Source organism: Mustela lutreola, chromosome 3, assembly GCF_030435805.1.
Source record: "Mustela lutreola isolate mMusLut2 chromosome 3, mMusLut2.pri, whole genome shotgun sequence".
Classification (NCBI taxonomy): domain Eukaryota; kingdom Metazoa; phylum Chordata; class Mammalia; order Carnivora; family Mustelidae; genus Mustela; species Mustela lutreola.
The window spans coordinates 52,568,099-52,575,701 of NC_081292.1; the positions used below are offsets into that span (position 1 = coordinate 52,568,099).

Consider the following 7,603-nt stretch of genomic DNA (forward strand, 5'->3'; position numbering starts at 1 on the left):
TTAAATAGCAATAATCATGATAATGATGAAATTATTATTCTAATCTTCATCTTGCACATGCTGTAAGTAATTCTCAGGCACTTTATCACTTGACTATGTGCACATACATACAGCCAGAGAGGTTTTGGGGGGTATGGAATTCCCTTTGAAATCAACAGGAGCTCTGCAATCAACTCAACTCTGCAGGGGAGTGGGGGAGGGAGAGAAGAAAGAAAAATTGCAGTGTAATACTGAATAGAATCAAAGCAAATGGAAAGAAAAAACACAGTTCAATGATTTCATAATTAAGAAAAAATAAGACAAGGTTGTTATTTTAATTAAAAGAAATAAAATTACAAATATTATTTTATAGGAAAAAGTATAAATACAATAAAATTAAAATTTTAAAAAACAGCGATGCAATTTATTGTGTAAGAAATGAAAACACTTCATTCTTTTAAATAAGACCCAAATATGTTCATTTATGTTTCTTATAAGTTCCTAAACCTTATTTTAAATTTGAAAATATCTCTTCTGTATCATATTTTAAAATCTTCTTTGTGTCTGCTAAAATCGGCTGCTGTAATAGTCCTGAAAAGAAGGTGATAAATTATATTTAAAAAGACAGCCTTCTGCATTACTGAGAACTACATCAGCACCTGTGGCCAAGAAAATCATAAAAATGGATGCCTTCAGAAAAGGTGTGATAAAGTGTATTTCCTTATAATTAGAATAGTAGAAACCACAAATATCATCATGTTTAATACTAAAAACATGGTAGAAGATGCAAGGAATATATCTTTATGAATTGCTATTTATACAGTTTAAAAGCTGTCTCCTTCCTAATTTTATCCTCAGACCCATATTTAGCCAGAGATGGAAACCATATTTATAGAAACAATCTTCTTCAGATTCTTTAAGATAAGAGGGCACAAACCAACACCTACAAATTTACAGTTTACTCAGCCAGCCTGGTAACCATGGAAACAGATTGACCATTTACACAGAGCTAGCCCTTGCGAATTCAACCCTGCCTCCCTGTCTTGAAAACTGCTAACAATGTAATCTGATTACTTTGTCTAAGAATGTATTATCATTCAACCAAGAATGTATATTAAAAAGTTCTTGCTACATTATTGTATAAAAAGGCTTAAAACATGTCTAACACAAAAGTATAACAAAATCCTTTCTACGGAATCTTTTATTGGAGAAAGAGATGCAGCATCAATAAGACTCTTGATTATGTGCCATCTGCCCATATTGTTCTCCACTTATTTTATCCCACACTTTATTGCTCTGTGCATCTTCAATCCTGCAAGCTCTGCCATGCATATGTCCTTTATAATACTGACTTCACATCATCCTCAGCCTCCACGTAAATGTGTGAAGAATGACGATTGATAATCCTTGGAGAGTTGAGATACATCATGAGTCTTTGCTCTTAAGCAGTGACAATTACCTATTTTTTTTTATTTTTTATAAACATATATTTTTATCCCCAGGGGTACAGGTCTGTGAATCACCAGGTTTACACACTTCACAGCACTCACCAAAGCACATACCCTCCCCAATGTCCATAATCCCACCCCCTTCTCCCAAACCCCCTCCCCCCCCAGAAACCCTCAGTTTGTTTTGTGAGATTAAGAGTCACTTGTGGTTTGTCTCCCTCCCAATCCCAGAACAATTACCTATTTTTATTTGATTGCATTATTACAAATAACCATAGTATTACATCTGCTACTCTGGTGTACCTTACAGCATAAAATGAAATCTCACATGTATTACTCATATTGAATCTCCCAACAGGATGACAGAAAAACGTCTTCATTGCTGCTTAAACAGTGAGAGTTCAAGAAAGTTCCAAGGGAACTCAAATATCTTATCCAAGGTAAAAGTATATAAATAAACAAAAAAAGATAAAGTTAGTTTATGTCTGGCTTAGGATTCACTTTGATCTTTTTTTTTTTTAAGAATTTATTTATCTGACAAAGAAAGATCACAAGGAGGCAGAGAGGCAGGCAGAGAGAGAGAGAGAGAGAGAAAGGAGGAAGCAGGCTCTCTGCTCTGCAGAGAGCCCGATGTGGGACTCGATCCCAGGACCCTGAGATCGCGACCTGCGCCGAAGGCAGTGGCTTAACCCACTGAGTCACCCAGGCAACCCCCACTTTGATCTTTTGACTGTAACCCCACCCTTCACTCTTTATCCACAATTATTTAATTCCCAGGTAATATCTTAAGACAAACTAACTTTTCTAACTAACCATATTTACTGAAAAAATCAAAGTTTCTCTGTACATTTAACTTTCATCATATGTCACAATTTTTTCTTCTTATGTAACCTATAGTGATTATAAAATTTTTTATTATGGCATAAGCTATGTAATCAAATATCAAAGGTTAAAAGATCACACTAACAAATCTTGAATAGCTCTCCTTTTGTTGTTAAAAATCCCCTACTGAGATAAATTATATGTATTAAAAATCTTTGAAACTTTCTGGCTCATGATAATAAAAGTATAATTGACATATTGGAAAAATTAATTCCTTAATTTTTTAAGATTTTAGTTATTTATTTGAGAGTGTGAGAAAGAGAGAAAGCACAAGCAAGGGGTAAGGGTAGAGGGAGAAACAGACTCCCACTGAGCAAGGAGCCTCACACGGGACTGGATCCCAAGACCCTGGGAACATGACCTGAACCAAAGGCAGATGCTTAACCGAATGAGCCACCCAGGCACCCAAAGGCAGATGCTTAACTGAATGAGCCACCCAGGCACCCAATATTTCTACAATACTATAAATCAAGTGCTTTTATTTTCACTATTTTAAAAATTACAAAGTGCAGAAAAATAAATGAGTAATATACTTGTTTCAGTTTTTACTGGACAGTATTAAAAATTAAATAGCTGTTTATAATGAAGATAGAATTCAGAAAAGCACTGCCTGAAGCATTTAACAAATACAGCAAAAATAAAATCCTTTTAGTATCCCCTCTATGAATATTTATTCCCTTATGCAGCAAATCAAAATTCTTTATTACTCTGCCATATTTTTTATAAAATTTATCACATATATGGTTTTCATTTGTTTCTAAGTAACTCCTGACAGGTATAGACCATAATTATTCAGTATATACATAAAATCACAGCACAGGTCGTGGCACTTACTTGACATTCAGTGAAAAAAGTTATGAATAATATAACTTATTAACATAAGTGTTACCCATAGCCAAAGATGTCTATGAAATTAAGATTACAGTTGACCCTTGAACAACATGGGTTTGAACCGTGTGAGTCCACTTATATGAGGATTTTTTACAGTACAGTACTATTAATGTATTTCCCTTATATTCTCTCAATATTTTATTTTCTCTAGCTCACTTTATTGTAAGAATACAGTATATAATACATATAGCATACATATAGCATGTTGATGTTATCAATAAGGCTTCCAGTCAACAGCAGGCTATTAGTAGTTAAGTTTAGGGAGAGTCAAAAGTTATATGCAGATTTTGACTATGTGGGGACATCAGTGCCCCTAGCCCCCATGTTGTTCAAGGATCAACTGTACTTTGACATCTACAATAGATTATATACACATATATATGATATATAGAGAGATTATATACACATATAATATATGCACATACATATTTAACATGAAGAAAAGACATCTCCTTTGATATCATCTAAGTAAATAAATTTTATTGGCATAGCACTTTCAGACTTTTTTAAAATAAAGTTGAAAGTTGAAAAGTGTAAAGAATTTCAGAACTCTTTAGGTATAACACTGCAAGTTATTTACAACTCTGATTTATATTAAGCCAGTGGTAAACTGATCCCACATGTAAAATGAGTCAAAGTCTTTCAAAACATTAATACTGTATTAAAGGAGAGGAAATGGTACTAAACAGTTCATGTTGCTCTACAAGATTTAATTTTTCACAGTGGGAAAAATTTATTTCTTACATGAGAGTGACTTACTTGTCAAGGCTCACTATAGTATCAGATACATTTGTATTGGACCTAAGCCTAGAAATATGGTTTAAGAACTTAAGTTTACAGAAACTGCCTCACATGTCTCCTTGTATATCCAAGGCCCTTTACAGAGGCTCTTAAAAAAAAAAAAAAAGTACTTTCACTCCCTATGATGTAAAACCAAAATAGGTATTTAAAAGGATACTAAATCATTTAGAGCATTTTCATTAGTTAAAAAAACAATATTTTTATAATTATTAATGTTTAAATATATTCATTTTCTATTGTTACATAACAAACATGGCACTTTAAAAACCATTTATTATTTCACTGTTGTAAAGGTCAGAAGTTTGACCTCAGGGTATGAGAGGCCAAAATCAAAGTGTCAGCTGGCTAGATCTTATCTAGAAACTCTGGGGAAAAATCCACTTCCAGGCTCATTCAGGTTGTCGGCAGAATGCTGTTATACGTGGTTGTAGGACTGGAGTACCTGTTTCCTTGGTGGCTGTCAACTAGGAGTGGCTCTCAGCTTTTAGAGAGTACATTTCCCTTTTGCCATATAGGATGGTAACATAATCATAAAGTAACACCAAAAGGTGAAAGTCATGGGAGCCAGTTTAAAATTCTGATGACCACAAACATTATTAAAATCTTAGTAGTTAAAGAATAAGTGATTTAAAAACCTCTATATTTATATTAGTTTTAAAGAATAACAAGTTTAGTTTAAAAATAAAACCCAAACGAAGGAAAAAAGCTACTAATAGCAATTTTAATTATGTGTAAAATTTCAACATACAATGATATACATACATATATAAATGGTAATAGCCTTATATGAAAGGTATCAAAGATATTAATCTACATAGGTAAATCTAAATAAACCATCTACCTTTTAATCTGTAAGATAAATACTGTGGATTAAAAAATGAAAAGTAAAAATAGTTCCACCACTTTAATTTTTTAAATTATTTGAAAGTGTCAGTTATATTTAATAGATCATGCTAAGATAAATTAGTGCTGAGGTAAAATTTATATGTAAGAAAATCTAAAAACTGTATTTTGACTTTCTATAAAAGCTGTCAAAATCTTTTCCACCCTGCAATGACATGGATAGAACTAGAGAATGTAATTCTAAATTGAATAAGTCAGTCAGAAAAAGACAAATACCATATGATTTCATTCATATGTGTAAATTAAGGGAAAAAAAAAACCCAAGGAAAGAAAAAAGAGAGAGACAAACCAAGAAAGAGACACTTAGCTATAGAGAACAAACTGATGGTTACCAGAGGGGAATGGAATGGGGGGGATGGATGAAATAGGTGATGTCTCAAGATTAAGGAGGGCACTTGCTGTGATAAACACTGGATAATGTATGGAAGTGCCAAATCATGATACTGTATACCTGAAACTAATGTAACATTGTATGTTAACTATATTGGAAAATTACACTTGATCTTAGCCAAAAGGCCAAGAAGCGATTATATTGGAAAATTATAATAAAGGGAAGTCAAACAAAAATTTTTTTTAAATATTTACCCATTTCTTTTTTAGCATCCTCAAAAAAAATCAATAAAATTAAAAAATAAATTTAAAAAACTTGATCTTTAATTATATAATTTAATATCTGCAATTAAAACAGCATGAATATCTACAAATGGAAGGAATACAGCCCAAATCAAGAAAAATACCAATTACTACATATACCAGCCAAAATGTCAGACAAGATACACTATTCTTAAGCATTATGACCTAAAAATAATTTACATAATCCTTAAAAACTCCAACAATATCTCCTTTCTTGAAGCACGTGCAAGCGTCATAGGTCAATGGCAAAATCAGGAAAGATTCCCTGGTATTCATCCTCAGAGAAAGTGGAGCAAAGGTGATAAAACTCAAACATGCTGTCCTTTTCAATTTTCTGTAACTCTCCCCACAACGAAGGGTAGTGGCAAGAACTTGAAGAGTGAAAGAGGAGAAGCCACCATCACCATGTCTATTAACTAAAGTCAGTTCAGCAGAAATAAGCATAAAATCAATAGTTCAAAATACTGGTGGCTATCCTATAAAGTCAAGAGAAATGTCAGCTTAAGATGCTCTTCCTCTAAATTTTCTTGATTTTTCTCATTACTCATGCTATTCAAATATTTGCTCATACATGACCTGCTCATAGCTACCTTCCCTGACCAACTTATCAAAATAATACCTCTCACAAACACACATCTCATCACTTTTTATTCCCTTAATTGCTTTACTTCACATACTATTAGTTATTCCTAAAATCATGTTTACCACCTTTCTTACTAACAAAGAAGAAGGAATTTCTCCTATATTTTTTACTATTTTCCCTGGCAGTTACAATAATGCCTGGTGTATGTTGGGTATTCAATATATATTTAATGAGTAAATGTGTATTTAATGAGTTAATGAATAGGTGATAAATATTAAAATATTTTTAAATGGGTACTTGAAAAAGAAACTTCAAATTCATTAACAGCTTAACAGCAGTTCTGTAGAAAGATCAGAGATAAGTACATAGGTAGACAGATAATTATGGGGGGGAGAGAGAGAGAGAAGGGAGGGAAAGACATGGAGATAGAAAGAGTAAGACAGAAAGAGAAAGCAAATACACAGGTTATGGTTTGCCTCTTTATTTCTTATGGGAAAGATCCAAAGAGGACTATAACCTTGAGACAAATTTTTATTTCTTTTATCAAAAGTTTGAGGCTAAAAATAACAAAATAATAACATGTCTATTCTGAATGGTAGTAACATAAGTATTTGTAATACTCTATATTGCTTGACTGTTATAGAAAACTCAAACTTTAAATATTTCTAAGTTTTAAATATGTACAGAAAAGAAAACCATCAACAAAACAAAAAGGCAGGGGCCCCCGGGTGGCTCCAAGGGTTAAAGCCTCTGCCTTCGGCTCAGGTCATGATCCCAGGGTCCTGGGATCGAGCCCCACATGGGGCTCTCTCGTTGGCGGGGAGCCTGCTTCCTCCTCTCTCTCTCTGCCTGCCTCTCTGCCTACTTGTGAACTCTGTTGAAAAAATAAGTAAAATCTTTAAAACAAAACAAAACAAAACAAAAAGGCAGCCTAATCAATGGGAGATGACATTCATAAATGATATATTCATTAAGTATATATTAAGTACATAATATCTAAAATATAAAGAACTTATACAACTCAACCCCAAATAAACTATCCAATTTAAAAAGGGGAAGAGGACCTGAACAGACATTTTTCCAAAGACATCAAGACAGCCAACAGATGCATAAAAAAGATGCTTAAATCACTCATTAGGGAAATGCAAATCAAAAAAATGATACAGCATCTCACACCAGTCAGAATAGCAAGTATCAAAAAGACAAGAAATAACGGGTATTGGCAAGAACATGGAGAAAAAGGAATGCTCATGCACTGCTTATTGTAATGTGAATCAGTGCAGTCACTATAGAAAACAATATGGAGGTTCCTCAAACAATTAAAAATAGAAATCCCACAAGATCAAGTAATTCCACCACTGGTTATTTACCTAAAGATAATGAAAACACCAATTCAAAAAGATGCACCCAAGTTTATCGCAGTCTTATTTACAATAGCCAAGATATGAAAGCAAACTAAGTGTCCACTGATAGATAAATGGGT

At 33.1% G+C, this 7,603-nt stretch overlaps 1 pseudogene; it reads right to left on the reverse strand.

Annotated features, from left to right (window-relative positions):
- Positions 1-5,269: 5,269 nt before the first annotated feature.
- Positions 5,270-5,432, reverse strand: LOC131828246 (U2 spliceosomal RNA; annotated as a pseudogene).
- Positions 5,433-7,603: the final 2,171 nt, after the last annotated feature.